General features: G+C 32.4%; 1 long non-coding RNA gene across 1 annotated transcript in view; it reads left to right on the top strand.

Annotated features, from left to right (window-relative positions):
- LOC106968377 (uncharacterized) overlaps window positions 1–11,407 on the top strand; it is a 63,215-nt gene that overhangs the window by 21,089 nt on the left and 30,719 nt on the right. The window lies entirely within an intron of this gene.

The following is an 11,407-nucleotide window of genomic DNA, read 5'->3' as shown; positions in this document are numbered from 1 at the left end:
AGAACAGCGTTCTGCATGAGTAGGTGTTCAATCACTGTTGACTCAGATGGGCAGAATTCATTCTTTAAACCAAATATATGCCAAACCTCAAATGATTGTCCCCATCTGGCATGTCTAATTGTCTCAGAAACAGAAATGTTCATTCATTCTGTTGCAAGGTTTCCTATTTCTGTTTCATTTTATTATGTCAGGAAATTATCACACCAGGAAATTCTTGGGCAAAATACACTGGACTCCCACTAGCCATGGAATTTTCATATTACAATTCATATGTTCATGTTCAAAGTTATAATTTCATATTTTCCCTTTACATTTGGGGATTGAATTAAGAAAATATTAACAAAGCTACACCAAGTCTCATAACAGTATGACAAATAATGAAGAATGCTTATTTGCACTATATTCTATATGGTATAGCATTCTTTGCAGTAGAGTCTACAAAGTGGAAAATCAGAAAATTAAAGCTCACAATAACTTTTACAGAGAAAAATCTAAGGTAAACAACTGACAAGGTGATCTTTACTTTTACAGAAAATATTCATACAAATCTTCCATAGTATTACTTTAGCTTAATACTAATAAATCACTAAGAAGCTTTTAACACAGGCCATTCTAACATTTACCTGAAGATATAGCTCCTGATAATTATAAAAAAAAAAAAAAAGGAATTCAGTTCCTGCATGAACTGATAAACGGACATGCAGTCCACTTTGTTTGCATGTGTGGAGATTAAAAGTATTCTATAAATCCAGATGAATTAGATAGATTCTTAAGTAGTTTATTCACAGTATTTTCTTCTCTTAGATGATATCTTTATAAATACAGTTGTATCTGTTTATCTGCATATTCAGACACATATATGCGAAGTTGATGAAATCATCAGAGAAACAGTAACATCCTATTCAGATGTAGAAAAGAAATATGTACGTTGACAGCAGTGAGGCTCCCTAGATAGTATCTTCATGGTCATGCAATGGTCTTTTGTTCATATTCTATCTTATATGGACTTTGTACTCTATTTTGAAGAAATCAGGTGGAGTGCTTAACATTCACTTAGAACCTGCAGTATTTCTACATCTGTTGCTTTCCTCATGTGTCTCTCTTCGTTCTTATAATGGCATTGCCCCATAACTTTAATAAATACATATTCATATTTATATGATATATCCAAATAAAAAGTTTATATGAGCAATATTAATTTATTCATTTATTTTATTTACCCAGAAAATATGTATGTCACTTGCTATGTTGTAGGTAGCTTTTAATACTATAGAAAGATATTATCAGAAAAACAGACAAAATTCCTTTTCTTAATGGAGCTTACATCAAACTGAAGAGACAGACACAAAATAAAATTATATTTCTACTTGTGATGAATTTTTCAAGGAAAACCACATTGTGCAGTAAGAGTGTATATAAAAATAACTTAAACCCCAACCAAAGTGTCTCCTTTAATTAAAAACAAATTCAATAATGGTTTGGTTTGCAAGCCAAGAAGTGTCATATGACTTCAGGTGGTTATTTTGAACCCTGCTTAGACACACATTTCCTTTTTAATGGGGGATTCCTGGGGAGTTATTGTCTCACATCCTTGACAAATTTTTGGATATTTGTTTTAAAAAATAAAATACATAATATCACAGCTTAGAAATTATAAAACTGATTTTCTAATCCCTTCTTTCTTTAATAGAAAATAGAGCCTCAACAAGTTGATTCTGCACAGATTCTCAAGTGTAGACCAATGAGTATTTCTAAACATGAAATATCACAAAAAGCTTATGAATGTTCATTTAGAAGCTTGATCATATGGGTTAGTTCATGGTTTGAACAAATGGAGCATAAGAAAAAATAAACTAATATTTAGCAACACAAGTAAACAACACTCTATCAAGAAAGGCTATATATATAGCCTTAACATATAAGTATTACACGAAAGAGACACTACCGAAATTTACATGTGATAAGTATGTAGAAAAACATTTTCTTCATTCTTCTTTTCTAAATGATACAAGTGCAATTGTTTGCCACCGATTTAAGGCAATTACTCATAATGCTATCTTTACAAAAACAGCTGTCTTAAATTGGATTCCCTGGAAACAGATTCTGAGGTGGAGAGTTCTGGGTAAAAGGTCTAAAGGGGATACTGTTAGAAGATACAGGTGGGCTGGATAGGGAAGGGATAGGTTTGATGTTCTTCGTATTTATCTTGCTTATCTGTGGGTATCTGAAAAATCTTTGGTTAACTTTTCAAACACTTATTCTGCCTCATTCTCTCTCTTCTTTCTAGACATCTTTTGCATGCATGTTAGACAAATTGGGTCATTTATAGGTCTTCTGCTGTTTTCTATATTTTTCTTTTTTTCCCCTCTGTTTTGATTTTACAGATTTTTTGTTGACTCACCTTCAACTCTAAAAACCCTGTCTTCTAACTTATCTAAATTGTTGTTAAACACATATGTTGAGGTCTCAATTTCACTTATTTGATTTTTAGTTCTAGAATTCCTTTTAATTATTTTTGTAAACTCTAGTTATTTGGTAAAATTCTCCACCTTTTTTTTTTCTGTCTCTTTGCTTTTATTTTTTGAATATGTGAATTGTTATTTTATTTTGTTTTCTTTTTTTTTAATGTTTATTTCTGAGACAGAGAGAGATAGAGCATGAGTGGGGGAGGGACAGAGAGAGAGGGAGACACAGAATCCAAAGCAGGCTCCAGGCTCTGAGCTGTCAGCACAGACCCCGACACGGGGCTCAAACTCACAAACCAGTGAGATCGTGACCTAAGCCGAAGTTGGTCACTCAACCAACTGAGCCACCCAGGCACCCCATGAATTGTTATCTCAAAATCCTTTTAAATAACCCCAATATCTTACTCTCTTATTATTTCTCTTGGTCGTTGGTTATTTGGTCTCCTTTCTTGTCACTCCAATGAATAATTAGACAGTTAAATGACCTGTAATATAATCAAAGGGCATAAATTTTGTTTAAAAAATGGATAGGCTCCAAATAGTGTTGACTTCCTCCAGAGAGGGGTCATCTTTTTCTGTAGTGGGTAGGTGGATGTGGGAGGCATCAGCTTAATCAAATTGAAAGCCAGATTGAAACCCAGACTGCAGTTTTGGTATGGCTCTGCACACCTTGGGTTTGCCCCACTCTTCAGGCATAGCTCTCCAGAGTTCAGATGAAAGCCTTTTTGTTTTCACCATGGCCCTTCTGACAGCATGACTTGAAATGTAATACATATTTCTCAACACTGAGAATGTCAGATAACCCTCTTTGCTTTTCAGAAGTTTTGGTTTAGATTTTTAACCTGCCATCCCATACAACTTCAGGATTTGAGCAACTGTCTTGAAATTGTTTTCTTGTAAAAATTTCTTTTTTTGCTTTTTCCATTCTGAAACTTCAAAAAGCTTTTTTTTTCCCTCTATTCCCACCAGCAGATATCCTTAACTTGTATTCTTGTTTTCTTGCTTACACGGAAAACTGCTGCTTTTTCAACCTCTAATCCACTAACTTTTTCACAATTCAGTCCAAAAAGGAGGATAAAAATGATTCCATTTGGGGAGCTTATGAGTTGATTACCACGGCTTTGAAATGTCAAGATGTGTAATGGTAAAGATGAACATGTTTCAGCATATTATAAAGTAGATCAGTGTCTCCTACAAATATTCATTAATGAAAGATGAAATATTGATGGGGAAAATCTAGTTATGGTTAAAATGTGTAATCTCAATATATAAAATCAGAAACTCTATTAATTTATTTATTGGGTTTTATTATCATTGGAAAGATGAGACAAACCCTCCAACATTCATGAAATACAAAAAAATTGGAATTGTTTTGAATAAGGCATGTTATCAGACTTGTGATGCTGTGTCTTACATAATTTGCAACATCAGTTTATCAATACTTAAGGAAGAGCCAAAAGCTTTATGCAGTAATGATTCATCATACAAATTTATTTTTAATCAGGCACAACTTTAATGTAGAAATTAAAAAAATCTAAATTGCTATCCACAAAACAATTTTTGTGTTATCTTTTTTGTACATCTTTGAAATTACTGGAAATCCTCTAAAATATTTCTAAGTGTGATATAGACATAATTTAGGGAATTATACATTATTTTCTGTGATTAAAGAGTGTCTGAGAATTATGCAAACAAAAAAGTTATCCCAATATCTTCTTCCAACACAAGTGGCTATGAGAGTGATTTTTTTTTACTTTGGTTTTTATTTATATTTCTTTCATTTGTAATTCCTAAGTAAATGTAAAGTATACAAAAATACATTTAAAGTATTTCTATGTGAAAGTAATGACTTCTTCTTACTTTAAAATATAGGTACAATGATTAGTACAATCAATACTGTTTGGGAGGAAGTATGGGAATTACCTTAAAAATCTCATATTTTTAAAGGAAAAATGAATTTCAATTAAGAAATGTTTTGGGGAAAAATCATGGCACCTTGTTAGTGCATCATTTTTACTGTATTCGAAGAATAAAAAATAGTATTTATTAGCAACAACCACATACTAAATAGTTCAGCCAGTTCCTTTTCTGGAACACAACTATCATCACTATATATATATATATATATATATATATATATATATATATATATATAATGATGGCATGGAACTCTGCTTATATGTATCACACAGAGACCCAGGCTTAAAGAGCAACCACTATCCATATTATTTTTTTAATAATACATACTTCTTCTCTAATAATAATACATACATACCTCTCTAAATCTTATGCATCATCTATGGAATACCAGGGTACAACTAGATCATTTCTCAACATTTTACCACTGATTCATTATTTGGTTCTATGTCCATTTGGGGAATGTTTTTCCATGTGCTAATTGCATAGATTTACACTGTATTGTTATTGTTTATCCACAAAGTAATTTGATGTCATTCAATCCAAACCCCAAATTTCATTTGAAATGACAATGTACATGTGTGAGTGTGTATGTGTGTGTGTGTGTGTGTGTGTGCAATGCTAGTGTGTGCATAAGCCAAAACACAAAACCATGTAAATGTCCATCCTGAAAGATCAAGTGATATAGAGATGAATTACATCTACTGCAAATTTCCAGTACAAGATCCAATATTCCTTCACTCTTACACTTGTACTTTGAATAGCAATATCCACGAATGCTGAATAGACCAAATTTATGAATTGTTAATCTCAAATTCCTTCACTCTTACACTTGTACTTTGAATAGCAATATTTCCTTCACTCTTACACTTGTACTTTGAATAGCAATATCCACGAATGCTGAATAGACCAAATTTATTAATTGTTAATCTCAAATTCACATCTCAAACTTCATCCAAATACCTTTTAGCTTTTTCATAATGTTTCCTAAAATCCACTGTCTTTAACAATATCTATTAAAGAACCATAAGTTTCTAGAGTGATTTTTAACTTGACCCTCCATATCGTTACAGTCTCCATAGTTGCCAAAATTAGGTCCCTGGTCATATAATGGGGAAACTGTTTAATTCCAACATTTACGCCCATTTTATTTTCCCTGTAACAGTAATATATACATACTTATTGAATTTTTACTTTGAACTTTCCTTGAAAAGCACAGCATTCCAGCATGGTATGAAATGGTTTTAGTCAAGAGCATCCTGCTCACATTAGGTGAATATGATATGAATTGTTGCACAACTGAGTCTGGTGTAATTTTCCTAGTTGGCCCACTCATACAATCATGGAGTTACATTAAAGAGTATGATTTTATCTTTACCAAGGTACCCCAGAATACCTAATCCTATGCTTGGTCTATTTGCTCCTCCCTTCCTATATACAAAAAAAAAGGTAAAATAAACCTTTACTATTGTCTAGAAGACTGGCCCTCTAGTGTATATTTCAGTTGAAATGGGGTCGGGAGAGCACCCTTTTTTCAAGGCCAGAAGATTAATCCTAAACCAAATCTGAATCCAGAATTGATCACTCTAATGAGAAAAATAAAATAAAATAAACCACTGCCGGTATTACAGAAAATAGAATAGGAAGAGAACAAAAATAGGCTTTGCTCCCCGTTCGTATACTGCCTCAGCTGCCTGCCACAAGAATTTTCAGGCTAGGACCGCTGCTGTGCAATCCACTAATGTGTAGGAGAAAAAAAGTTCCAAGAAGACAAAGCTCTATGCTTGGCAAATAAAAACCAGGGGTCTTCTCACCATTCTGACAGAAAAGATGGAAAAGATGCCTCATGCTTCCTTGCATTAAGTTTTCACTCACTTTGAAAACTCATCTCCTACAAAATATGATCAGTCCGTTTCCTCCAACTTCAGTAATGCCTTTTATCTTTGGAAGGTGATATTTCTGCCACTTGATTCTGATCAACTCCCAGACTTGGGTGTGGGGAGGTTATGGCAGGCAGGAAGGAAAAAGAGGAAGATGAGAAATCTTGCATTTACCCTAGGTGGTGAAAAAGTTGATTTATAACTTTAAAGTGAAAATGTCACAGTAGTTTCTTATTTGCTTTCTTAAATGGCAGATGATGCATGTATGTGTTGTTGTATAAGTCGACTTAAAAGCCTGAGGTGCTGAATGGGTTTTACATCACTGAGTTTTAAATAGTGATTTACCCAGAACTCTAGGAATATAATTCCATTCATTAGTATAACTAAAAATCATAAATATATTTATTAGTAAATTAAGACATATTAGTGCTAATATTTTTTTAAAGTGGAACAAAAATGATAATGTAAATATATATTTATTGAAATAAAATGGTTCAGTATGTAGGTGGATAGAAATGCAATGGTTAAAACACAAATTTCAATCAAAGTTCTAATTTGACAACCAAATATATGTGCAAAACATTCAACAAAAGGGATTATCTTAATGTATTTTGCGGGGAGGGCATGAAATATACAGAATAATAAAGACTTATTTGGCTTTTTAGAGAACAAGTACATTTACTTTTAAAACATTAATGTTAGAGAACTGGAGCTTTAAAATCTGAAAAAGAAGATTTTTTCATCTGAAAAGTCAAGATTTAGACATTCAGAGACTTTTATTTGGAGTCTATAAAGGAAGAATTATGTTTTATGCAGAGTTTTTCATGTTTCTTTGCAAGAGAGAGAAAAGGACAAGAAACAAAAATAATACATTTACTGGATAAAAAGTTGAAAAAAAGGCCACCCAAATATTAGTCATCCCTTTTTTTCTATTTTTATAAAAGTGTTATTTGGTCTGAACTTGGGTGATATTAACACAACCCCAGATGAAAACTTAAGACAATTTTTCTTTGGCCATTAGAATATTATCCTACTTACATTGTGCCCTTCCTTAATCCATTTTACTTCTTGGGGTGTTTGGGAGATGAAGGAGTTCTTCATTATCTGCTGTGCCTCATGGCAGTGACAACAATGATAAAATTTGGTCTGTACCCAGGAGAACTCATTTATTCCTTCATTAAAATAACATTTATTGTTGTGCATTGTGAGAGTAATCGGGTCCTAATAATACTACTGGAGGGAAGTGAGGGTCATAGAAGCAACCAGAAGGTGTGTGAATATAATTTTGGGAGACAATAGGGAAGATTTCTTAATGAGGATTACATAATGTAGACACAGTTGCTAAACTTCCAAAGACGGAGATGTGTGAAAATAACATTTATAAAAAGCAAAACATTCTCCTTGTCCAAGTACCCATATTTTCATCTATCATTTCCCTCCCTATCACACAGTGACACGGGTCTATTCTCTCCTAAACCCACCTGTTCTCTTTTGGCTTTTACTCCTCCAAAACTTGTATCACGATCACTTCTTTTTTGAATAATTTTCTCATTTCCACTAACTTTTTGTCCTCTCAATTACAACAATTTTCAATGATTTCCATCCATTAAAAAAAAGCCTATCTTTCAAACTTTTACTTAACTCTAGCGACTACCTCTTTCTTATTCATGACAAACTTCTTAAAGGCGAAACTTCCCAGGAGGCCTCTACTGCTCAGGCCTCTACTCAAAGACCCTCTCTAAAGTCAGTAGAGATCTCAATGTTAAGCTCAACAGCTCTTCCTCTATTCAGAACCTACTTGAATTCTTTTTTTTTTTTTTAATTTTTAACATTTATTTATTTTTGAGAGAGAGACAGAGACAGAGCACGAACAGGGTAGGGGCAGAGAGAGAGGGAGACACAGACTCCAAAGCAAGCTCCAAACTGCAAACCCCAAGATCATGCCCTGAGCTGAAATCAGACATTTAACTGACTGAGCCCCCCAGGAGCCACCTACTTGAATTCATAATATCTGTATAATGACATTTCACTTTGAGAGGACTACCCTTCGTTGAAAAAGAATTTTTCTTTTAGCCTCATCTGTATTATAGACTTTCAGTCACTGACTTAAATTTATCAGAGAGTCTCTTCTCCTTAAGTTCATTTCTGGAAATTTTTGTGACTTTATGTTTCTTTTACATTCTTCACATTTCTTCATTATACTCACCACCTTAAAGTAGTTATGTCTTAGTACCTGACCCTTTGTGCTTGGATTCTGAGGCTGTCATTTACTGTTGTATCTCTTTGGAAAAATTGTTTTCTGAGCCTTTAAGACTCAAATGTTAAATACATATAATAATTGTGTTAACTTCACAGAGTTTTAATGAAAAACTGTCAAAAGACTGTCAAATAAGATAAATCTAAAAAATATTGACATAGTGCCAAGAACTTTAATAAGTGGGAGATATTATTATAATGACTTTCGTTCATAATAATATGTACTAGTTTAACATACTGGTGACTGGTTGAATGCAAGCTCTAGACCAGCACTATTCAGTATACTTTTCCAATATGGCAGCCATTATCCACATGTGACTTTTGAAGTATTTGACATGTGGCTACTGTGAAGGGGGAGATGAATTTTAAATTTTAATTAATACAAATTTAAACAGCTACACATGACCAGGGACAACTATATTGAACAGCACAATTCTAAACCTTTATTTTTAACTTCTTATAAGATACTAGTTTTCAAAGTTAAAATGTCTAACCATTCCCTTCCTCTCCTATATATTTTGGAAAATGCTACTTTTCTGAATTTCCTATTTCAATAAATGGCATCCCATTCACTAAAGCTAAAATGTTTAAATGTTATGTGATGTATTAGGATCCATTCTGAAATGAAAAGAGCATGACCTTTGAATCAAACACACCTGGCTTCGAATAGGGCATCTCCATTTCCTTGCCATTTGACCTTGGGCAAATTAAATAACCTGCAAGAGTCTCATTTTTTTTTTCATTTGTAAAATAGAAATAAATATGTGTATCATACAAGGCTATTATAAGGATTAAATGGCATAACATATGTAAAACACCTGGCAGAGTGTCTGGGCATAGAAAGTGTATATATTTCATAAATATACATTACTTTTTGTCTCGCCTCCCATTTCAAAAGGATTAACAGATCTTATTGATCTCCTGCTGAAATATTTTATGAGTCTTTCCTCTTTTTCCATTCCCATTGGATATGTTCTTATTAATTTCCTTCTCATCAGATTTTTCTAGTAGAATAGTCTCATAATCAATACCTCTTCCGAGTTCTCTGTTACTATTCTCTCTTATCCAATCTATCCTCTGAATTTCTACAAAATAATTTTCTAAAACTTAGGTCTGATCCTGTCACTCACTATTTATCACTTTATAATTTTGCTACACAAGTATGTAATTCCCCATTGGTTATAACTTTTCTAAAATAAGTGATGTCAGAAGCGTATCATAGTACAAGTATTCCTCTGACACTTTCAAACTTGCATTTTGGGGGTCCACAGTAATGTTTTTAGGTACACATACCTCTCATTTATTTACTTTTATTGTTACATCACATTTGAAAAATAAGCGGCAATTTATTTTTTCTGTTGATAAACATTTAAGTTGCCTTGAACATTCTAGTATATTTTTTCTTAAGAACACATGCAAAAATTTTCCTAGGATATATATCCATTACATGAAATAAGGTGAATGAATATTAAGAGTGCAGCTCATTGAATTTTACACATGTAAATACCTTTGTAACCACCACCCAAATCAAGGAATAGAATATTTTCAAAATCCCAGAAGTTCACTATTACCTCCCATACCCAGGAGCACAATTCTGAGTTGTATTACTCTATATTCATGTTCTGGAATTCCGTATATATTAATGCACTCTTTCACGTCTACTCTCGTTTCCCACTATATCTATAAGATTCATCTATTTTTTTGCATGTACAGCTGTAGTTGCCACCTCCCTGTTGCCATTGTTCTTGAGTATCCATTATATAAACATACTGCAATTTATTTATCCAATTCTACTCCTGATATGTATTTGAATTATTTCCAGTTTCTTGCCATTAAGAGTAAAACTTCCAGGCAATGGACTAATGCACTCATTTTTGTCCAGGTTATTCCAAAGAATGAAATTGATGGATCATATGGTAAATACATTTTTAGCCATAGTAAATACTCTCCATACCATTTTTCAAAATGGATTACCAGCATCTACTCTTTAGCAGAAATTTCTGACAGTTTCAGTTGCTCTATATCCTCAATACTTTCAACTTTGTTTGCCATTATCCTAGGTTTGCAGTATATGACTTTATGGCTGTGCTTCTATTTTACTGATAGCCAATGTTTTAAAGATTCTTTTCATATTATTAACAGGGTTTGGATATGTTCTTTTGGAAAGTGATTTTTTAAGGCTTTTACCCATCATTTTATTATTTTTTTGTCTTTATAGTTTTGATTTGTAAGACATTTTTGCATAGGATGGAATGGATCATTTGTTGAATATATGTATTTAAATATTTTTACTAACTCTGTGGCTCAGTGTTCCTCTCTTAATGTACATTTGATGCAAATGCTTTCTAAATTTTCATAAAGTACATTTAAAAATATTTTAGTGTTAGTGATGTTATACTGTTTTGATATTAATTCTAAATTCATTAAAACATTATTCTGTTTTATTATTTAAGTTTCATTGATTTAGATGTTATATTTATTTGTATGTTTCATCTGGAATTAATTTTTGTGTATGATTTGTGTAAGCTCAGGGTCCATTTTTTTTTCCATATAGTTATTCAATTGACTGATCAACATTTATTGAAAAGACAACCATTTCCCCCACTAAATTGTGAAGGTGGCTTTCTCATAAGTCAGATTACTACATTGAGTGTATATATATTCTATATATATGTATATATTTATATATTCTATATATTTATAGATATACATACATATTACATATAATATATATTTTATATATATAGTTCAACCCACTAAAAGGATAGAGACTGTAGGCAACTGAGTAGCAATGACAATGCTCACAGTACCTTGAATGTTCCCTTAAAATATCACTGTTTATACATTAAAAAAACAAACAAACAGAATTCCTTAGGGAAATGGTTAATT

The sequence above is a fragment of the Acinonyx jubatus genome, chromosome F2 (assembly GCF_027475565.1).
Source record: "Acinonyx jubatus isolate Ajub_Pintada_27869175 chromosome F2, VMU_Ajub_asm_v1.0, whole genome shotgun sequence".
In the NCBI taxonomy this organism is placed as follows: domain Eukaryota; kingdom Metazoa; phylum Chordata; class Mammalia; order Carnivora; family Felidae; genus Acinonyx; species Acinonyx jubatus.
Note: the sequence above shows the minus strand (reverse complement) of the source record. Positions and strands in the feature narration are given on the sequence as shown.